General features: G+C 43.7%; 1 long non-coding RNA gene across 1 annotated transcript; it reads left to right on the top strand.

Moving 5' to 3' along the window:
- The first annotated feature begins 6,703 nt into the window (after nucleotides 1-6,703).
- Nucleotides 6,704-8,776, top strand: LOC113958080. Its single transcript, XR_003531410.1, has 3 exons — nucleotides 6,704-6,994; nucleotides 8,090-8,177; nucleotides 8,469-8,776. It is a non-coding gene; the product is annotated as an uncharacterized LOC113958080 (long non-coding RNA).
- The last annotated feature ends 535 nt before the right edge of the window (nucleotides 8,777-9,311 follow it).

Here is a 9,311-nt window from a genome sequence, read left to right on the forward strand (position 1 = left end):
GTGTTATTGATTTGGGACAGAAACAACATGGTAGAAATCCTTTTTTTTTTACTGGAGCTTCCACCAGTACCATCACCCCTTGAACCGTGCTACCGATAAAAATATATTTTTCAGTGTCCACAGGGCACAGTAGAAGACATGTAATGAAACATTCAGTCCAAAAGAGTGATAGGATACTCCCACGTCCTGCCTACAGGGATGAAAAGGAACTGTGCACAAATATGTATACAGTCTCTGTAGACAGCAACAGGGTGGCTTCAACCAACAGATTCTAGATCCCATGGATTATGTGTCTACTGTATGCACCACTAAATGGTCTTTCCAGAGCGACAGAAAGCAGTCTTGACAGAATCCCCTTATATCACAAAAACAAGTGTGTTTTATTTGCCCATTTTATGATGGCTGCTACTTCAGGTCACAGATAAAGAATACAAAAAGTTTAATGCTAGTTTGAAGTAGACTGAATTAGGTTATTTTAGCTTAACTTTTTTATTAGTTTGCATTATTAGCTTAACTCCTTTTGCTCTAGGAAGGACCTAGAAAAACATAGGAAGGGCTGTATCTTTTCCTTACTGGAGCTAAAGTCACATGATAACTCTAAGTCTTCTACAAGCACTCACAAATAATATTTAATTTGTGTTTTCACTTATTATCATTAAAAATAGTTTTAGAAGACTATGATTTTTTTTTCTGTGAGAGAGTATAATCTTCATCCAGCTTGCAGAGTCTCTCTTCCCAAGTGGAGCCCTTTACATTCCTACATGCCTTATACAAACAAAATTGCCAAGTCCTTGAAATGCTAATGTTAGTTCTTGCAATGGACTTCCTCCATATGTGCTAGAGAAGAAGCAATGAATCATAGGGGAAAACACAGGCTAAAGCAAAGCAGGCCCTTCACGTTAAATGCTACCATATACAGCATTTCAATTAGCTAATATTGATGCTCTAATTCTGTATGTTGGTGATCGCACGTGCAATACATAATAGCAAATTACTGCAATCACCAACTGTTGAACAAGTGCTTCTGATTCACTAGCTACTCTTTGATCTAAAAATTGTGGTTTCCTATTAACAGTTATGTACCATAAATATACATTAATTTAAATGAGAAAGGAGGTAAGTTTACACAACACAAGAAAAAATAAGGCAAAGGAAAAGCCACAGCAGTGAGTAATCATGTATGTAATGGCAGGCTCCCTATTATGCTCTTTTCTTCCTTGCTCACTGTAAAAATCACAGGGGTTTTTACTGCTAAAGAGAATTTGACACTACAACAATCCCTCAGATCCCTGAGCTTTTCACACTGCTCCCCTTTCCCAGTTTTCTTGATCTCAAAATGCATTGTGGGCACTGGACAGTCTATCTTTCATGAAGAGCTGTGCAGAGGATTTACATTGATATAGTTAGCGGGCCTGAGGTGATACTAAAGATTTAATTCTCATTTTTGCTAAGATTGTCTTACATCATCATAAACTAAGACAGCATTAGCAGGCATCAGGTTCTCATAACTGCATAACTGCCTGTTTTTGCTCTGGCTAAGAGTGATGAGAGGAACACCAAGAGAGAAAACAGAGTCAGATAGTAGCAGAGATAATCAATCTTAAACAAAGCTAAAGTATACATCAACTGTATCCTGATTAATTACTTTTTTGTTACTGTGCTCAGATGTCACAATGGCACCACACCATGAAGTAGTATACATATTAACCCAGCTTCTTTACCAAAAATAGGTATGTTCCATTTAGTATTATAATGTGCTTTTTAATATATCAGCACATGGAAATTGAAAGGCTATTTTCCTTTCTGTATTTAGAAATACCCATCATTGCTAAGCTCATAGCTGACTGTATTATCTTGTGTAGACAGCTGAGAATGTGAGAAGGTTCACTAAAAAGCATTTCACAAAAAAATTCGAATTCTCTTCAAAGAAGCGGAGTCTATTAAAAGATGCTCAATAAGATACATTGCATGTTCTCCAAATGTCTGTTACAGATGGCTTTCTGTCTGTAACTGTGATTTGGAAAAATACTGATTTATGTTCCATGGAACACAGGGAAAAATACAGAAGGAAATTAGTGGCAGCCACTAGAAAAGAACAGACTCCACTAAGTAAATTGCAAAGCTGTAGGAAGAGCTCCTATTACTCGGGGTTGAAACTCTCCTAACATCCAGAGAAGAGGGCTGAATGATGTGCAACATGTCAACATGTCCTTATTTAGGGAGTGCTGCATTGGATGGGCTGCCAAACAAGGGGGAAACAACCGAACCATGAGAAAAGTAGGTAAAAACGTTTAATGCTTTGGCTCAGAAGCCACATGTATGGAAAGCCCATAAACAAGCACTAGCCACAACAAAACACTGCACACTGAGTGCCTGAGTAGCCCAGGCCATCGGCACTGAGAAATAACGGCATCCCGGGCTGCCTGTTCAAAGAATTTACTAAACCTTTCCCAGGACTTCTTACTGCTCTTACAAATGCCAGTTTTCTGGGTTGTATATGGAGGTATCAAATGCCAAAGCAAGATATATTTCCATTAATGTGCCCTTCTTGACAGGCAACGCTCATTCCCACTGCTCCCAAAATGTGCTGTAAAGGTAGCGCGTTCTGCAACAGATCTAAGGAAGCTCAACGTTTTTGAAGATTTGATTCCACACAATCTTCTGAAAAATTCCCATCATCTCAGTGGACTCGGTAGACTGCAACAGAAAATTTACCATCCTGTAGTCTTCAGACATACAGCAGCTATAGCACCTTTTGTATGGGCCTCTTTTCAGTGCCCTAAACAATATCTCATCATGTGCAGCCATGCAAATTTAATGGAATATATGGCCACATGAGAATAAATTTCAGCAACATCTTTCCACTGAAATAAAGGGTTCAAATTTTTGTGGTGACACTCCTTTTTGATTTTCACCACTGAAACTGATTTAAAATCCTTGTTATCAAAGCACTGATTTTTATAGAGGACCAAATAAAGGATGTGCTAGAACATTCTGCCTTCACATCTTTGGGACCTCCTGTCTGCAATGAGAAAAGCCAGCACCACTCAGTCAAAGCCTGCTCTATATATCAAGAACACAGTTACCAGTTGTTCTCTGAAAATAAACACCTCCAGACACTTATGGCCAAATGGACCAGTACAGGCCTTACCAGCTAATGCTTTTCAACTCTCTCAAAAAGTAGAGGTTTGGTGGCTTGGAATAAATGAATTAAACTAAGTCCTCATTTTTATAATTTTTTTTTAAATTGAAAAAATGAGAATTTGTCAAACTGCTACTGAAGTTGAATCCTGCAAAGATTATGGAACTGGGACTGACATCTCCAAAAGCAAGTCTAGTTTTATTGCACTCAGTTAACTGAAATATATAACTCACAGACCTATAAAATAGGCTACTTATCTGGGAAACTAATGTATCTTCAGTGTTTGACATTTTAGTATATATAGATTTTCTTAAATCCTTATTTGTTGTTATGGTCAGAACTGCTAAACAACATAATCCACCAACTCAGTCTGTAAGGATAAAATAAGTAGTTGTCATTCAACACTCCATCAACACCCCTTCTACCAGATGCCTTCTCAATCTTCTCTTCATCATCCAAACTCAGCTGCAATACCTATCCCGAATACCACTTTTTTCAAATAAATTCCATAATATGGTATATAGGGTATAGATTTTCAGTTAGTTGAGAGCTCTGTGGCTGTTAAGAACTAGATGTATACACTGAAGTTAGGTGCAGGAGTTCCAGAGGATCTTGAGACTGCAGCATCAGAGAGTTGGGTCACTTCTTCCAGGGCAGGATTTACACCAGTGAGGTCACTGGGTACTTAAAAGGAACCTGCACAGTCAGTTATAAATCAAGATGTTAATGTAAGGTGAATTAAGATTATATAATTGGGTTAACTGCTGATTTCCTTGATTATTTTTCTAAAGGTTATTGTTAAGGAAATAGATTTATGGAATGTGACCTCAGGTAGAAGGTTCATAATTTATATGAATTATTAAGTAGACTGATAATGCATACATCAAACAAGTAAAGACAGTCCTAGGAAAGAAAATAAGCTTCCAGATTAGGCACAATGTTTGTACATATTTCTGGATCCTGCAAGGCACCACACAGAACACTACATGAATTTATAAATAAACTTATATGCTTGAAAGCAATTTGATGCAGCCACTCAATCATAAAGACAATTATTTAGAGTTATTCACTGCTGTTGAACAATATACTTTTCATAAATTTTTAAGTGTAGTCAGCAGCTCACTATCTATAAAGCTGACTTGTTTTCAGCTCCTTAGAACTCTATCATTTTTAATAAATTAAGCTCCTATTTTCCAGACTCTTATTTGCTTTAAAGTAAATATTTTACAAGAATTTTGCCCCAAAAAAAGATTTAGCTTTTATATATATATAAGTTTATATAACACTATGAAAAAAAGTATGTTGTTGTGTTCATCTTAGTAGTTGCAAAGACTTTTAGCAATGCTTGCGTCCCCTGCTCTGGAGCAGCAAAGAACTTGGCAGGGAGATGGTGTACTAGGAGCTCACTCTGTTGGGAATGTGACTTTTGCCAAATAAGTGAAAATGTATCCTAATTTGGCCAAGTCATAAACTGTAACAAACCATGCCTTGCATGTACCCACATATCCTGCTATACCTGCTGAATACATGCAGTTAAATTCTCTGATGACTCCATTTCAGTAGAAATGCCCAGATTCGGGGTAAAGCGCAAATTTATCTGCAATTTTTCTTCTGGACTTTTCTCGGGTCTTCCCAGACTGTCTCGGTCTGGAATCAGTGAAAGAAGCCTTTTCTCTGGTGCTGTCTGCACTTCCTGCTGGCCTTAGAACTTGTGGGAGAGAAAAGCCTCTGATTTACACACAGAACCAGCAAGGATTGAACTTTAGCGGGAGAGAACAGAGAGTAGACTTCAACCGAGGAAACGAACTGACACTCAGCATGGAGGAGGAATAAAGGGACATCTGATGAGCAGCTGTGTTCCCTGAGAACCATCATGTTTGGGAAGGCAAAATAATAAAGGAGTGAGGAGGTGATCACTACACTGGAAGAGGCAACAGGAGAGGAACCAGAAAGGAAGGTGAGTCACCTTGAGCCCACAACTTCAGGAAAAAGGCATAATCCACGTAGACGACTAGAAAAGGCTGAACAAAAAGTCTGGGGACAAACAGTCCAGCAGCAAGGCTTCAATTCCAGCGAAGAGCCTGAGCCTTTCGGTTCATGCTCTGGGCTTTTGGAGATACTTGACTGTGGTGAAACTCGTGATGTCAAGACCGAGAATTCTGGGACAAGGAAAATAGAAATGCTTCATCAAAGGCATTATGGTTGGGAATGGGACTGAGGTTGAAGGCTCAAGAAGGAGGTTTGAAAGGTAAGACTATGTCTCCTGAGAAATACCATGTGCAACCTGAGATCGCGCTGAAAATCAACACTGGACTCACAGAAGAAATGGGTTAAAGAGGTACGTATGGGGAAAGAGAAACTGTGCAACTGTGCCATTTAAAGTGGTATCAAAATATACCAAAACACAAATTAAGGTTTCACTGACACTGATTTCAGGCATATCCCGACTAGGGAGTCCTTGCTAGTAGTGGCTCCGGATGTGTGGCATTTGGCATTCCAACCATCCCTAAAAAGTACCCAGATACCTAAACACGGCCACCAGCCCCTCACAGAGAAGTCACAGACGGGCCTAGGCTGTCTCCGTTCCTTTCGTTCGGGGCACCGCTTCCCTCCGGAGCAGCAGCCGGGCCGGCGGCGGTGGGCGGGAGGTGCCGTGGGATGACGCCGGTGGGGTTGTCGCCGGCGGGACAGACAGGGGCTGCCACCGCCCTGGCACGTGCCCGGGCGGCGATATTCCCTTCGAGAGTTCCCGGCCGCTACCCGAGGCCGCCGGCGCGGCTCGGGGAAGGGGCTGCCCACCAAACTTTGCCCGGAGCGCTCCCCTGAGCCCCAGCTCGCTGCAGCCGCTGACCTCCTTTACCGCACGTATCACTCGCAATTAGCGGTTTGATGTAATACGTGAGCGCATGGTTTGCATTACGGAAGAAATGACCTGATAATCGCCCGGCAGCGGCGCGCAGATGTGCTAAGTGACTCCGGTCCCGCTCCCGGTCCCGCTCCCCGGTGGCATCTCCCGCTCCCCGGCGCCTTCGCTGCTCCCCCGCGGGCAGCAGTGGCTCGGTGGCCCCGGGCTGGCAACTGCGGGGCACGTTGGAGCGCGGAGGCTTGGAGGGATAAATGTTGCTTTTGATCAAGGAGCTCTGAAAAGCAGTAAAATATGAGGAATTCTTGAAGTGTTTTACAAGTCGAGGAGATGAAATTTGGAAAGGGAAGAGGAAATAGTGTCAAAGAGGGGGCAACGTCTAAATTGAAAGGAGTGTGAATGTTCCGTGACCTCCGGCAGACGCCGGCGCTGCTGTGCCCAGCTCCGCACCCCGCAGCCCCGCACACCTCAGCCCCGCACCCCGCAGCCCCAGCCCGCCCCGGCCGCGCTCCCCCCGGGAGGTGCGGGGGCGGCCCCCGGGCTCTGATCCGTCACGGTCCCGCTGCACCGACGGCCCGGGCTGACTGGGGCACTGCCAACGGTGCCCCGAGGGAACGGACGGGGAACGGTGAGGCTGTGGCTGCACTAAAGTGTTAGATGTAGAGCCGCCACAATCGCTTCTATAACCTGTCCCCATCCATTGATTTGCCAAGTCTCTGTGAATAACTATAATTTCTTTATAAAGGCATTTAATCATGAATCACCAAGCAAGCGTGTTTCATTTTAAGCAGTTACAAAAGGACAATATCAAACTCGCTTGCAATATGAAACCCGAAAGTGCTGAAGGCTCCAGAGAGCCGAGGTTGGTTGCTTTTGCTTTCAGGCTGGCCAGCAGACCGCAGTGGATCCAGTTGCTGGGGCTGTAGTGCTCTCCGAAGTTGCCCGCTTGCGGAGGGGTAACTGCTGTGGCTCTCTCTGCGCGCAGACACGTGAGTAAGAAACCTGGCCTTTCGGCATCAGCTTGTGTGTTGTCTCCGTGACTTAGTAAAGCCATTTATGCTGGAGCAGTAAGAGTTGGCAACCCATCTTACGTGTTTTACCCTAATTTTAAATGAGTCAAGGACGTTTTAAGTCCAGGGAAGGTCGCTGACGGATTTTCTTAGTCAAAAGATTGCAGCATTTCCCGTTAGCGTTATCTCTTGGAAACAGCATGAAGAGCACTACACAGCAGCTATTTAATTCACTGTCGTTTTATAGAAGTTCTATTTCCTTTGGCAAGTCCGTCACGTTTAGGAAGAGAACCCATGCCAGAAAGTCTGTTTCCAGCCAGCTTTCATTAAAAAGGAGGGGAAAAAAAAAACACCAAAAAAAAAAAACCAAAACAAAAAACAAAACAAAAAACCCAAACAAACAAACAACAAAAAAACACACACCACACCAAAGCAACAGCAAGATTATAGGACCAAGGACCAAGATCGGTTTTGTGTCCAAGGTAGTTCAGCATTGTGTTTAAAACTTTAGGAATTATGCTTTATAGTGGTATAGAAGTGACAGAATATGCGGGACTCAGTGGAAGACTGGACGATTTTCATGAAGCAACAGGATTTGGTACTCCAGCTAATGAGAAATAGCAGTTTGTATTACGTACGTCTGAGAAAGAGGCCTCCCGTGGTAGCAAACGGCGGGAGTTGAGTTGTTTGCAGTGGAGATAAGATCAAGGCCACAATAACCCACTGGCCAAGCTCTGTTACTCCTCCAGTATGTGCCCGAATCTGGGACACATCACCTGGGTACCACATCAGGTGTGGTATATATGGGTGTACCCGCGATGCATTTAACTTACAGATCACCCTTGAAAATGGTGGGAAGAGTGGGTGAAAGCATGTAACAGACAGCTCGAATATGCACAGCTTGGTTCTGGATCCGGTTTTAGCTTTTTCTTTTCTAAGTTTGTGTTGCAGTCCGAGTGGCACCAGAGACTCGATTTTTTGATGAAATCCCCTTTGGTACTTCTCTAAGGAGGCTTTGTCAGAAGGCAAGGCTTTAGGGAAATATAGTTTCAAATAATCGAGACCTATTTACAGGCAACAGTCAGAGTGTGAGATCATCTCGTCCTCTCCCCTGCTCCCTGTGCTGGGCTGTACCCTGAGATGAGCTATTTTCAAAGCGAAGGTATCCAGAGCATTTTTGTAGTTACACGCAAAATACAGGGGTTTAAGAACAAAAGATTGTTCTGGACAGTTAACTGGAATGAGTTGGAAGGATACTTTAGGAAGTGGTTTCTTGGACACTAATTAGGACCATTTGCTTGGGGTTGCCATTATTTTCCTTTAAGACTGGAGGGCACAATAGATCAAATGATTTATATATCATTAACAATTCTTGTTAACCATAAGCATGGTTGGGCTTTTCCATACTGATTACTGAGTAATGCAATAAGGACTTGTTTTATTTCTTCTGCAGTGTCGATATGACCAAGTTAACGTGAAAGACCAGTCCAAAAAGAAGCGTTTCAACTCTTTTTTTTTTTTTTTTTAAATTATGAGTATTAACATTACATTCTGCGAGAGCGGCTGCGAAACCGAAGCTCATCATCTCTTTATGGCTACCACTGCTGGAATACTGGCATTTGCTGTACCTTATCCTGGCTCACAGTGAATGCATTTTAATTGTCATAAAACGCAAACTGAACCATACGTCAACGTGTGTTTTAGACGGCGCATCATTGATCCTCCTTTCCCTTTCTTTTGCGCTACGATTAATGGGTTACAATCCCGCAATACAATTATTTTCAATTTAAAAGAAACTAAGAAATGGATCAGTAAATCCCACAGGTGTATCTAACGTTACTTTTGTAAAGCAGCGGGATGACCAAGAGTTGTCGATGCCCCTGAGTTTCGGCTGTTGGGAGGGCGGGAGGGGCAGGGCGGGACGGCGTTGTGTGCTGTGCTGTGTGTCGCTGTGGTGTGTGTTGTGTGCTGTGTGCTGTGCTGTGTGTGTGAGCACTGCCGAGCCCGGCTGTCGCTCCTCACCGGCAGAGGCAGATGCCCGGGGCGGCGGAGCGCTCCCGCCGCGTACCGGGAAAATCCGCCCTTTGGGATAAGCCCATCCCCTTCGACTGCTCCGGGGGATGCTCCGACGTCTCTGCACAGTGAGCTTGGCCATGCCTGAACACCAGCGCTCCCGAGGGGAGACCGGGGAAGCCGCCGCCGGGTCTCCGGCCCCCCAGCCCCGGGAGATGATCCTGCCGCCTTAGGGCAGGGCCGAGGCGGCTCCCTGACACACTTGCTACCGGATTAAATCCCC

Source organism: Corapipo altera, unplaced genomic scaffold (assembly GCF_003945725.1).
Source record: "Corapipo altera isolate COAL_440 unplaced genomic scaffold, ASM394572v1 119, whole genome shotgun sequence".
Taxonomy (NCBI): Eukaryota; Metazoa; Chordata; class Aves; order Passeriformes; family Pipridae; genus Corapipo; species Corapipo altera.